We start from the raw sequence: 15,114 nt of genomic DNA on the forward strand, positions 1-15,114 counted from the left end.
CGGAATAGTTTAGTATCCAAGTTAATTAAGTTTAACAGCCCAGGTGTGGGGCCCACATGGCCATAAGCCACGAGGGCACAGGGGATGTGCTCCCCACAACAGGAACATCAGGTATCCATTGTGTGCTGCACCGAGCGAGAAGGGTCGGGAGCCTGTGCTATTTTTGTATAAGTTTGCCTCACTGCCTTGTGATTGGTAATCTGCACACTGTCTATCTTAGCAATATCCATACATTTTAAAGTTCATGCCTCTCGCATGTACCCTTCCTTCCCACCCCAGTTGGGGTGTCTTAGCAATTCCACCTAGCAGGGTTCCTGGTTTCACTTCCGCCTCCCATGATCTGGCCCCTATCTACCTAGCTTTGTTTCTGACTCATTAGCATCAAATAATTTTTAAATAAATAAAACATTCCTATATTTAAAACATGTATGTTCAATCATACTTCTCTATAAAAATGTTATTCCCATTACCTAAGCTGAGTCTAATCATGAAATTCAATATTAGAGTTGAATATTTTGTACCTTGACCTTTAATCTTCCAGTAATTAAACTTATTTTCAAGGTCTTTAAATTTAATTTTAAATAACTACTATTTAATACATGTTAAATTTTAGCAATCTGTGTATTTCAATTATAACATTTGTGCTTATAAAATAAACTAAAATGGTCTGTGAATCAATAAGAAGGGTTCCATCTATTTTTATTTTAATAATAAAAAAATAAAACCATTTTGGTTGCTCCAGGATATTATAAGTGATTATAGCAAATGTTACTTTATAAGTACAATTAAAGGCATTTATACAGTTTTTGCATAATGATAATAATTAAAAACCATTTATTTTAAAGGCTGCTTAAAAGTTAATTTTCACACAGGTGCATATTGAAGCCTGTAATTAGCCTTCCTTCAGAGGAGGTTTGGTGGTAGAAATGTACAAAAGCATTCCCAGAGGCAGAAGTTCCCTACTGAAGTGAGATTTTGTTTTTTACCTGTAGTTTGATAAAGTTGCTTAAAACATGTGAGGGGAAAAATTGCTCAAAATTATTTAAAAACACAAAACCTAGGTTATTATACTAAATGAAATAAGTCAGACAGACAAAGACAAAATATGCCATGATTTCACTTAAATGTGGGATGTAAAAAATACAACAAAAAACAACAAATAAATGAAACAAAACAGAAACAGATTTACAGATGTCAAAGAAAAGATATGCTGTAGTTACTGCTATCTCTTACATTTGAAATTATTTTTCCTAATAATTTTTACAATATTTATACTAGAGGCCCGGTGCATGAAATTCATGCACAGGTAGGGTCCCTAGGCCTGGCCGGCGATCAGGGCTGATCGGGGCCTTCTGGCTACCAGCCAGGGCCTTCCTTCATTCTGTGCTGCCTCCTGCAGGTCAGTGCCCATCATAGTGAGCACTCAAATTGTGGTCTCCCGGCTGAACTCCTGAGGGGACACTTTGCATATTAGCCTTTCATATATATAGATTTCTTAATCTTAATTGCTCATGTTCAATTTTAAATATATTTTAATGGGGGCAACTTTCTCATTAGCATACTTGAACTTATTTTAATAATGTTGACAGTTGTAGCTGAATATTATGTTTCTAAAATGAGCTATTATTTATGTCATTTCACTAAAAAAGGAGGGTCAGTTCTTCTTCTATGAGTCATATAAGCAAAAGGAAAATAAATTTCTATAACTGAACTAACAACACATTTCAATATTGAATACATAGCCAAGCCTTTCAATATTGTTTTTAAAAAAAATAAAAGAAGTCATGTTATTCTTTTTCAGCTGACCTTCTCACTTTGAAAGCTCTCACATATTTATTTCACTTAAGAAGATTCATGTTTCTGATACACTTCTACTGGAGCCTATTGTTCCTCTTGCTCCATGGCACTGAAAAGTAGATTCTCCTTCCAATTATAATATTTAATAAGTACTGTTCTTAGGTGAACTCAAGCAGCTGGAGGAAACAATGGGTTGCCTGCCTTATTAGCATAAGACACTATACCTAAGTGTATTTCTTCTACAACTATATTGATTTAAGTCCATAAGCCCAGATTCTGCTCAAATTCATTTACCTGGTATCTGAAATGAAAATATCTGAGTAGCTGGTGGCTGTAATTGACCTTTGCTGTTTAATAGCCAGATTCTTCTGAGATGGAATCACTGATACTCATTACATCTCATTCAACTCATTACCCTGATCAATGCAGTATTGTTTTTATGGTTCATTTACCAAACTTTCTTGAAACTAAAATCATACCATTTTTGAGCTAGAAAAGATTTTACAAATGATGAGATTAAATTTACAGGAAGTTAAGTGTCTTCTATTTTATTCATTCTTCTGAAACTGGACTTTTATTTTTAAGTTAAATGTTACATGAGGATAATTAGAAATATGCCCTATTAGCTCTCTTCTAGACTACCCAGACCTATTTGTTAGATGAACATACTCTAAGCGCTGGATTTTGTGGTTTTAAAATACTTTGAAGGACAAAACCATCCAAACAACAAAATCAATCAAGCAGCCAACAAAAACTTGTTTGGGCTTTTACAAACAGCATAAAGTAAAAATCAGTTGGTGCCCTGACGCAGATGTTTGAAAAGCTTGATTCCATGACAACCCTAAAAAGAACTTCTTATAGCTGCCCTGTTCACGGGTCACAGGTTGCTATTGGAAGCATAATGAAAAATTCTGCTTACAATATTCATGTGTCACTATGTTATTTATTGATTTTAGCAAAAGGCAGGGTTCTGCTGTCATTTCTCTTAAATCATATCCAATACTTTTCTGCATGTGATATGAAAATTGTCTTTAAATGCTAACTTAAAAACTTTTCATCCAGAAATAAAATAATTTTAGAGTCTAAGTTACCACAGTCAAGTTAAAACATGTTATTATTTATTTATTATTATAGGAAGTGAGAGAAAAACAGAAAAAAAGTTATATTTTCAATCCTAATGTCATAGCAACAATCATTTTGCTATTAATGATTATTTTGGTTCATGGTTCCATTTTTTAATCTACTGGTATATATAGATCTTTTCCGCAAAAAAAAAATAAAAATCATATGCCCAATTGTGCATACAATCTCAGTGGATTTAAGGATGCTAAAATACATCCATGTATGTCAGTGAGTCACAGATTAAAAAATACCTGCCTGAATTAAATTCATAAATGAAAATATCATTATTTACTTAGGAAGAGGATGACATTCACTTTAAATACCTATGATTGCACCTCACTGTAATTGAACAATCAACAGCTGCAGTTGATTGATAGGACTTTAAAATTTTTAATAATGCCATGTCTCAAGGAGGAAAATGCCAAATCCTCTTAGCCAGTCACTATTCAAAGTCAATAAATAGTGATGTAAGTATTCAATATTATTTTAAGTCTTTTGTATTGTCAAGAATCGATTTTATTATTTTTGAAATATAATTCTGTCAGAGAAGTCATATTACTCAAAATTTACATTAGGAATATTTGGAGATAAATATATTTATAGTTTGAGTGGCATAAATAATGTGTATGGATTTAAGTCAACCAGCAATCTATTCTGAGCAGTTTGGTGATGGTATAAGGAAGGAATGGCTGGTTGTGAGCAGTGTTTATTGTGATTCTAACAGACAACAGCAGCTACGGAATGCAAAGTCTTAATGAAGAGGCAGCTCTATAGCTGCCTGTGGATACAATTACAAATGTTTTGGTTAAGTCACAGTAATTTGTTTTCTTCTAAGGGAAACCAAATAAATCTGAGATTTCATTGCCTAAAAGAAGTGAAGTCCACAAAGTGTGAATATTAAAACATTCTTCAGGCTCTTTGTAATACTAGTCCCACTTATTCTTTCTATTTTTCATTCCTTAAGCACTGTATTATTAGCACAGAGCAAAGGGAATAAATCCTCACATTTGTTTGACAAGCTAAAGTTCAGTACTGTGAGCCTCCATCAATTTGAATTTCATGTACCACAATTTCCCTTGCTATTTTACATAAGGGGATCCCACACATTTATCAGGTTTCCATAACAAATATGGGAGAATATTTAGAGCATATAATGAGTTGATACACAAGAGATTGTGAGAGCGTAAGTCAAGGTAATTTGCCAATTATATGTAAAATTAGACTTTAATTGAAAATGGGCTGAGCATTTCAAAAGCATAAGTGTAGTATCTAAGTTATTTCCAGTTAGAAGGAAGAAGCATGTGTGACAGAAATTATAAGTAATGAATCATTGAAGCAAGGAAATATAATCAAATGTTTTTGTACATAGCGATTTTGTAAGTTAAAATTGAGTAGAATCCAAAGTCAAATAGCTTCTCAGTTTCTTCTCTTTTAAATTCCTTCAACATGATTCTGTGAACCATGGTTCAACAAACCGTGGTCCATGGACCAATTCTGAACTACTAACAGCTTCTGTGTAAATAATTTTATTGGAACACAGTGACTATCACTGTGGCAGGGTTGAGTAGCTGCAACAGAGACTTATAAGGCCTTCAAAGTAAAGCATTCATTATCTGACCCTTTACAAAAAACGTGCATCAACCCCATTCCAGATATCTGAAAAATCAATGAAGGTTATATTCATGTTTTTCCTTTTGCAGATTTCTTATGTTCACGATCACATATCCAATGATATAGTCCTAATATTAACCTTGAAAGTTAAAAACAGCTTTATATTTGCCACAGATGTTTTAATATAAAAAGTGATAAATTCGTAGTTGTATGAGTCAAAGTTTTATGAGGTAGGTAGAACGACTAAAGCAGTGATAGGGCTAAAGAGTTTATTGTAGAAATTGGGATCTACATAACTATGAAAGGAATTGGCTAAGCGAAAGTCACAAAGATAAGAATTGTGAAAGATAAGGTGCAATAATCGTCAACAATAGGCTGAGTCACTGACGTAGTTGGGCAGATGTGAGTTTTAAGGAAAATCCTAGAAGTCGTGCATGTCTGCCTGTCAAAGTGAAACCAGAAAAGGAAAACTGGTGGAATTTGCTGCCTTTGAAGCAACTTCAGGAAAGGACCTGGCAGAGAAACATGAGTTCATTACTGGCTGCCAGGGCCAGTAGTATGAGACACCATCTCTAGTCGTCTTTTTTTGTTTAATGTTTGTTTTGTACATATTATTTAGCTTATCAACAGTAAATACGGATTTCATATATTTTTCTCTTATAAATATACTTCAAAATCTTATTTGCTATTTATAGATTAAATTAAGTAAATATAGTTTAAAATATTTAAGAATGGATATAGTTTTATATTAAAAGTTTAATAAAAATAAAGTGTATATATAATTCAAAAAAAAGTCTATCCAAACTAAAATCTTACCTAAGTGGGTAATTAATTTTTACATTAATTGATGACATTTTTTTTTTTTAAAAAGCACACTTTTTAAAAAGTGTAGGTGGGAACAATAATGAGAATAATCTCATTTTTGTACTGTAAGCCTGAAAAGATTGCATTTTATTTTTAGAGCTCAGGACATACTGATTGCGTTAAGTCTGTTTGTTAGAGGAGAGGGGTGTGAAAGAGGAAAGAAGAAAGTTCAGAATGAACAGCAAATGAGGCTAAGTTGCTAAGTTGAATCAATGGAGAAAATGCCACAGGCCAGTATTCAACTAATCAGGGATAACATGAATGTCCCCATTCTGTCAGCAAATATGTACGACTTGACCTCTCCTTTTATCAGGAACAGCAGGATACACAGCTTGGCCATTACTTATGTACAAATAAGGAGGACATTTCTTTCAGGCAATGACATTCTTAAAGCTTGCTCTTATCATGTAGTATTCTTCATGCCAAAAACATTCACAATAAAATATTAATAAAAATTATAGAAGCATTTCTTTTATTGTACATTTTTTCACGAATAGGTTTTTACATTGGATTTTAAGGCAATAAAAAGGCATAAAACTTCCGGTTTTAAAGCAAACATAAGTTTATACAATTGCTAAGCCTTACTATTATAACTATCCACACTTAGCCTGTGCTGGGAGAACATGTAAATCCAGCATTTCCAGCTATGGTAGAATCATCATCGTTTTACACAGTTGATGTACAATATTAATAAAACAAACAAAAAGTAATCTTCATTTATATCAGAGTATGCAAAATATAAAATTACAAAATAACTGTATAGAGTAGACTAAAATGTTTTTATTTTAAAATATTTATTTAACTTAAATAGAAAGTAAGCGGTTTTAGAGAGGTTTCTTAAAATTTTCTGCAGGACTGGGGTTTCTTTTTGGTGAAAAGGAGAAATGTAAACTAGGTCACTCTCTGCATAAAAATTTCCTTACTGATTGGGAAAGCCACAACTAAAAATTACGTGTTATTTCTTTTATTTTAATTATATAATGTAGGCCTCTCAATTCCTTATTAACAAAAAATTAAAAACTTCACTTATTGATAGTTACCAACCAAAAGAATGGCAATACATAGTTTTGTATAATTTATATCCTTTAGTTTATTATTTAAATGTCAACAATTAGATTAGAATAATTTGCAAACTTGGTAATATGATGATTATAATGCCATCATAATAGTATCTTCAATTTTTTCTTGCATAATTTTCTAACTTCATAATACAATGGTGCTTGCTTATTTTCTCTGGCACCTTTTTATAATAGTAGTTCCAAAATACCTTATTATATGTATTTAACATTGTTTACACACAAAAATTTACTCATGTTTAAGGTGTTAACCAATACCGCATTGAAAATTTCTAATTCAGGTGATTATCACATAATTTCTTAATTATTATCTCTTCCTAGCCAGTTTTCAATCTTCCAGTTCCTTCATCTTCCAAACTATCCAACACATAAGATTCACGTCAAAGTTCTTTTTCCTGAACCACAGTATAGAATTAAGTGCTTCTACTTTGGGGAAGGCAGATCAGAGTTTAAGCCAATCAATACATCAATTATCTGCATCTCAGATTTCTGGTCTGCAATATGAACCTTTATATCATAAGAGTTTATTAAATATTAAATAAGTTGATATATATAAAATAGTTAATAAGACATTTAACATTAATAATGCATTTAGTAGTAGTTATTGTCAGAATATTTCTACAGGACTGTGGTTTCTCTAGCACTCAAGTATTAAACTAATATCAAATTCTAAAGGCTATACATTTAAATTTTAACTAATTATTACTTTGTTCAAGTACCTATACTCCCGAAAAATTAAACCCTGTGTCATTTTTTGGAGTCGATCTCAAAAATTGGTGATTTAGTGCATCCATCATTTAACATGATCAAAATTTTATCTTCAAAAAATTGAAAACATTTTGCTTTAAACTTTAGTGACTGTGTCAATCAAATGTAATTACTTTTTCATCTGTGTTCTACACAATTTTGTCTACAATGCTTATTAATGTGGTAGATCTATATTAAGTAACATGCCATAGGACAAAGAAAAAATTTCTTTCACATAGATGTTTATATTATAGAATGAAATTTTCTTGGTTCAGGAGAGATATTTAGAGAATGATGAGGAGGCACATAGTGTTAACCTACTTGGTAAATTAAATTACTTTTTCAGTGGAGCAACCAACTTAGGCCTAAATCTATTACAATCAAACAATTTTATGTATTTGTCACCTACTATATTAAATTTTATTCAAAATGCCTCTACTTGAATATATTTCATCTCTGATAGCATTATAAGCTGTTTAATAGCAGAAATGCTTTCTTATTTCACTTATTTTATATTGCTTCTCAGTCTAGAGTCTTTAAAAAAATTATTAAAGAATAAATAAGAAACATAAACACCAGACTTTTGGAAATATTCAGTTATCAGAAAAACATGTCAATTCTCTCAAAAATCGGTATATATATATATATATATATATATATATATTTATATATTTATATATTTATATATTTATAATTTATTTTCTGCTCTCTCTGGAGAAAGATGATTATATCCCACCCATTGTTGGGTGACTTGCAATGCCTCACTAAAGGAGAAGTATACTTCTACACACTATTGAAGAAGGCATGACCATCTTTGGCCACTTGTGTAAACCAAAAGAAATGAGGAAAATTGATCTGTGCTATTTTGCAGCAGAAACTTCAAAGCCTTCCCTTGGTTTCACCATGCACTTTTTCCCTGCTTCACAAATGAGATAGAAATTCCATTTCATTAATGTGGTTCTAGAATAAGTAACAAACAGAACATGGCCAAAGCATATGTATGTGGTATGGACACATGGGTGAGATTTGGGGATTGTTATAGACTGAATGTTTGTGTATCCCCATCCCCAAATTAATATGCTTAAAGTGAATCCCCAATGTGATGTATTTGGAGGTGGGCATTTGGGAGAGAATTAGGTCATGAGAGTAGAGCCCCCATGAATGGAATTGGTACCTATATAAAAAGAAGCTAGACAGCTAGTCTGCAAGCAGGGACAGACTCTCACAGGACCACAGGTCTACCAACACCTTGTTCTTAGACTTCATTGCCTCTACAAGCATGTCAAACTCGTGGCCGGCAGGCCACATGCCTAGTTTAAATATCGTTTGGAAAGATAAATGTTTCCTGTTCAAGCTAGCCTGACAATTTGTTATTGCAGCCTGAACTAAGGCAGAGGTTGGTACCAAGAGAGGTACTGCTGTAAACAATACTCCAAAATATGAAAGCACCTTTAGAAATGAACATTGAGTAGAGGCTGGAAGAGTGGTGAAGTGTAAGAAAGAAAAAAACAAAAAACTGATATTTCTGTGAATGGTATTTGAAAGGTGATTCAGGTTAGGTCTCAAAGGAAAAAAGAAGAGCTCTAGAGAGAGCTTCCATCTTTCTAGAGGATATGTAGATAATCCAGAACAGAACGTTGGTAGACTTAAGTATGTTAACGGAGATTCTTCTTAGGCTTTGGATGTAAATGAGGAGCACCCTACTAAAAACTGAAGGAAGGTGAAACTTGTTATAGAGAACTTGGCTGAATTGTGTCAGAGTTCCAGTGTTTTGTGGAAGGTAGAACTTGTGAGCCATGAAATTGGATATTTAGCTCAAGAGATTTCTAAACAGAAGTGTTGCAGGAACAGCGTGGTTTCTCCGGTCTGCTTATAGGAAAATGTGAGAAGAGAGCAGTAACTTGGAGGCAGAATTATTAAGCAGAAATGAACCAGAACTTAAATTTGGGAATTCTCAACCTATCCATATTGGAAAAAATGAGAAAGCATGTTCACAAGACGACATTAGGAGTGGGGCTAAGCAACCATGTGATAAGATCAGTGTGTGAACCAGGGAATGAATCAGTACCCCAGGAGGCAAACAGCCAGTTTAAACTGGATACAAAGGAAATTAAAAGGAATAAAGGAAGGTTATCAGACTATTTGGAATATACAGGACAGGACCATAATGCTATTTGGCTGTATATGAACTCTATTCTTCTAGACAAGGAAAGAATGACACCCTCCCCAAAACAATTCAGAGGTTTCAGAGATCATCAGGGCTACCTCCTTAGTTTCAAAAGGAGCCATTGCCTGGCTTTCAGCAGACCTCTGCCCAAAGGTGAAGGGGACCCTACCCTGTCCCACAGAAGCAAAGAGCCCTCACCCAGCCACATCACAGAGGCTAACCCATAGCCCTAGTGGAATTGGAGGGCAGAGTGCAAAGCCAAAGAGGATTTTACAGTAACCAAAATATGTTCTAAGCCACACAAATAAGCATCTCATTTAATCCTTAAAATTGTCAGTTATAAAAAATTTCTTTTATTTTCTGAGAACTCATATTCCTTACAGAGAGGTACAGAGAAGGGCTATAAAAGTTGTAGCGGCCTATTTTTATTTAGATATAGGTGGTTATTATTATTCAGGAACTATCCAAAAATGAAAGTTTCTTTAATTTTTTTCATTTCTTAATTTCCATATTTAACACATTCCTGTAAATTTTCAAGAAAATCATCACTTTATTTAAATCTTAAAAGGTGTTTCAAAATAAAAATGAGAATATATAGCAGCTGTAAAATTTATTTAAATTAAATCATCGTGAAATATGCTTTTTGGTAAGCATTGTACAAGAACACATTTGCCTCAATTTGGAAAACAAACCTTTACAGAGACAGGCATATTTCAGGCAACATTTTACATAGTTGGTCTTTATGTATTCTATTTCATACAAATGCAGGTTACAGTATTAGTTGTTCAGTCCACTAAATTAACTCTCTTGCAAACTAGAATTTAAACAAAAGCAGGTGTTATTTCGAAATGGAGCACTGTGAGCCTATTTCTATAATGAGCTTTCTGCATTTCATCAGAGTTGTCTGCTACAAAAACCTTCAAGAGAACCACACATTTTAAATTGGTTCTTAATGTGAGGACCTTTGAACACTTAGATTATGAAGAGACGGTTTTAAATTCCATGACATTTCTGTTGAAGCAGCAGGGTCAGTCAAACATATTTATTACCAAAGGAAAAAACATCATTATATTACATGATTAACTCAGTAACAATCCTTGAAGGCATGGAATCATCCAAATAGAGTGCATGGGGATTTCTCATTCAACTGACTTTGAGAACAGGAATAGACATTGCAAAGACTTTTCATAGACAGTTTTAAATATCAGTTTATTTTATGTTGAAGACTTCTTACTATGGGCATGTTAGCATTTTTAGTGATATTTGGATTATTCCACCACTAGTTTTGTACAACAAAGACACAATTAACAGAGACACAACTATTAATTTTTAAGTTATGTCAACATGCTAAATCTGGACAACTGTAACCTCAGTTCTTATCTTTTACCTCTAACTAGAGGCCTGGTACACAAAATACGAGCATGGGTAGGGTCCTTAGGCCTGGTCTGCAATGAGGGCCGATCTGTGGGGCGACTGGCGGGTTGATTGGAGGGCCCCTGCTGGCACCTGCCTTGGCTGGCCTGGGGCCTGCGGGCTGGAGGAAGATCCTGCATTGAGCATCTGCCCCCTGGTGGTCAGTGTATGTTATAGTGACCGGTCATTCCACCAGTCATTCTGCCGTTCAGTTGATTTGCATATTAGGCTTTTATTATATAAGTATTGTAAAAGTAGTAACTCAAGTGAAAAGGGCTCATATTTAACCTCTAGGAGAAATGGGAAGAAGTGAGTCAAAGGGAAATAGCTAATATTTGGTAATGCCAAAATGGAAGCAATGTCCACATAAGAGAGATAAAAGACAAAAGAGTAAAAGGAACTTGTAGAGAAGAAGTTTAGGCTATGAGGGGATGCTTGAATAAATTTTAGTGACAAAGTACTCATGTGTAGCAGGATTATTCAGAAATGTTTGGAAGAAAGGGTTGCTTAGGAACATGTAGGAGGCATTTTGAGGCCTCATTTTCTAAGATCTATCTGTATGTCAACTTCATGGATTACCTATTGAGAAGATAGAAGAGGGCCAGGCAAGTCAGGGACAGGACCATGGGGTGGGGGGGCAGGGGGCTGGTGGCGGGAATGGAGCATTGCAGATGCAGGCAGAATGCAGCTTGCTGACTGTGTCCTGCACCAAGAAAAAACAAACTAAAGGACAAACAAAAGGACCCAGAACTGAATCTAGCACTAGCTGGGAACAGCAGCGTCACCTAGGACCTAAAGCAGGAGTCCTCAAGGTCATCCTGCTGGTAGGAACTAGAGCTTTAAAATGGATGTTGCTAAGACAGAATTCCTTGAAACAGGAGCTAGCAAAGCATGTATCGACCCCTAAACGAAGAAGAGGACTACTGTCCTGTGTCTTAGCATTATAATACATAAAAGGTTGGTTAAATGTAACATCAGATTTCTTGGGATATACTAGTATTCCTAGAGATTGGATCACTGGGTCAAATGGGAGTTCCATTTTTAATTTTTTGAGGAAACTTTAAACTTTTCCACAGAGGCTGCACCAGTCTGCATTCTCACCAGCAGTGTTCTGGGGTTCCCTTTTCTCCACATCCTCGTCAACCCTTGTCAGTTGTTGATTTGTTGATGATAGTCATTCTGCTAGATATGAGGTGATATCTCATTGTTGTTCTGATTTGCATCTCTCAGATGATTAGTGACTTTGAGCATTTTTTTTCATATGCCTCTTGAACTTCTGTATCTCCACTTTTGCGAAGTGTCTATTTAGGTCATTTGCCCATTTTATAAATTGGATTGTTTATCTTCCTTTTGTTAAGTTGTATGAGTTTCCTATAAATGGAACTCAGAAACTCTAATCAGAAAGAATATATGCACCCCTATATTCACAGCAGTGCAACTTACAATAGCTAAGATTTGGAAACAGCCTAAGTGCCTATCAACAGATAAGTGGATTAAAAGATGAGCTACATCTACACAATGGAATACTATGCTGCTGTAAAAAATAAAGAACTCTTACCATTTGCAGCAGCATGGATGGAACTGGAGAGCATTATGCTAAGTGAAATAAGCCAGTCAGAGAAAGATCAGAACTACATGATCTCATTAAGTGGAATATAATAAGCAACATATACTGATGAACAAAAATAGATCCACAGATATAGAAGCATTGAACAGACTGTCAAACTTCAGAGGGAAGGTCAGAGAGGGTAGACAGGGGGGTAGAGATCAACCAATGAACTTTTATGCATATAAGCATAACCAATGGACCTAGACAATAAGGGGGTGAAGGCCTGAGCTGGGGAGTGGGTAGGCTGGGAGAGGTCAATGGGGGATAAAGGGTGTAGGGAGTGGCTATAGGGTTAAGCCTCAGACTGACCTGTTGGCAAAGCCATAAACAAGTCCCAGCTTAGAGGGCACAGACCTCTTAGCATAATTAGGCTTGACCTTATGACTCTCCCTAGATCTTATCTGGGTAGCTAATGGGCTGTGGGAGTTGCAGCAAGTGCTGCCAAAACAAGTGAAACTCACAAGAACATTGTAACTATGGTAACCACTACCTTGTTTACCTCTGGCTATAAAATAAAGACTCAGCTTGCTGTCTGGTCTCTTTCTGTGGCCTCAGCCAGGCACAGGAGATCCACCAGGGGTGGGCAAACTTTTTGACTCGAGGGCCACAATGGGTTCTTAAACTGGACCGGAGGGCCGGAACAAAAGCATGGATGGAGTGTTTGTGTGAACTAATATAAATTCAAAATAAACATCATTACATAAAAGGGTACAGTCTTTTTTTTTTTTTTTTTTTTTTTTTAGTTTTATTCATTTCAAACCGGCCGGATCCGGCCCGCGGGCCATAGTTTGCCCACGGCTGACCTAGACCCAGATTATTCTCTTTGTCTGTCTTTTCTACATCCTTCACTGCCCACCCCCTCAGGCTCACTGAATTCTTGACTGTGCTTGCATGGCACAAAAGGGGACATATGTAATACTTACAATAATTATTTTTTTTTTAAAGAGAGGGAAAAATAAAAAGAAATAAGTAAATAGAAGCAGCATCGGGAAAAACAGTGAAGGGTAAAAAAAAGAACTAAAGCTTTGTATACTGTACATACAAAGAGCAATTATAAACTATGCTGGGTGACAGATGAGTGGGGGTGTCTATTAAGTCTCCCTCTAGTGGTGAATTCTACAATATATAAAACAAGGAAAAATTTTCAACAGTATGGGCATAAAGGGTAAAAGATATTCAGAGGATGAGAAAAGTAATAGATGAAGACTGTCTGAATGTAGTGAATAGTTGAGATGAGAATGGAAATTTTACAGGATAGAGAATTAAATATTGTTAAAGAGGAGATAAAAAATAAAACTATAATTGTATAGAGAAAATTTATATAATGTTTATATATTCTTGCCAATTTTAGTTAAAAATTGAGAAGTCAGAAGGAAATAAACAATAGAGTAATATGAGGAAGAAATTTAAATAGAAAAATAAGTTTGAGTCTTTTATTTGAGGTTTTGAAGCAAGAAAATGAGACAACGAAATTATTAGTGTAAAGATCAGTATGATTGCATTAATTAACAAAATACAGAAATTTAAAAAAAAAAAAATAGGAAGCTAAAGGACCAGGTAGGAAGCCAGTAAAATTCCAATGGAATAGGATCAGTATAATTGAAAGTGAAAAACCTTGTGTGATAATCAGCCTTCACTAGTATTAGTGACCAACATTTAGTAATAGCATTTAGTGACCAAATAGTTATGAGAAATAAGTGAGGGTTTGTGATTTCTTGGTCTGAATACAAAGAAACATGTCAATAAACTTAAAAAATAAAACAAGAAAACACAAAAGAAAACTTATTCTAGAGGCAGATGTTCATATCCATGTGCTCATTTTGGAGGTGTCAGAAGTTAACAGGGAAAACATTACGGTAAAGTTAGATGCAATAATTGTACAAAAAAGGAGATCAAAAGCAGGAATATGCATTTGGGTATCATCTCTGAGTGATGATAAATGAGATGGGAAAGGACAACTATAAACGCTGAACTTTGGAGGGTAATAAAATTTTTATAATATGTAGACTTTTAGAAAAAAATCAACTTAAACAATTTATAACAACAATTATATGTCAGTGTTCTTGGAGGGAATAGGTAAGGTAGCAACAATTTGAAAATAAATTTATGATGCTTTGTGGTACACTGTCAAAAATCCTGAAAATTCAGATGTTAGATTAGACATTTTGAAAAAAAACAATCTTTCTTTAGCATTTAAATTATATCTAAAAGTATATACAAGGATGGGCAAAGTAAGTTCACAGTTGTTTGTATGGAAAAATACAATAATTAATAAATAGTAATATAAGAGTAAACTCTGTGTTTCACATACTCACAACTGTAAACTTACTTTTATCCGCCCCTGTATTCAACCTATACATAATCTCTTTGGAGCTATGCATTTGTAAAACAGATGTGACAGCAGATGGTAGTAAACAATACATTTTTTTATAACTGATTAACAACTTTTGCCAAATGCCAGTGGTAATAAAAGAATCCATTTTATCTTGGACTACGAGGAATTAAATATTCAGTGATAATAAAGACAGCTATTTTAGGTTACCTGAATATCGCTCATTTGTTGGTGTAATGTTAAATAATAGCAACTTGGTCTAAACTTAACTCTGCTTTTACATTGCCATTTTTGAAGTGGTAAGGCATTTCTTGTCTTTCACAAAATCCAGATAAATCTTTCATCAATGTTGTCATGCCTTGATAATTTAGAAAGC

The sequence above is a fragment of the Myotis yumanensis genome, unplaced genomic scaffold (genome assembly GCF_028538775.1).
Source record: "Myotis yumanensis isolate MYYU_CA2020_CCGP unplaced genomic scaffold, mMyoYum1.0.hap1 SCAF_1, whole genome shotgun sequence".
Lineage (NCBI taxonomy): Eukaryota > Metazoa > Chordata > Mammalia > Chiroptera > Vespertilionidae > Myotis > Myotis yumanensis.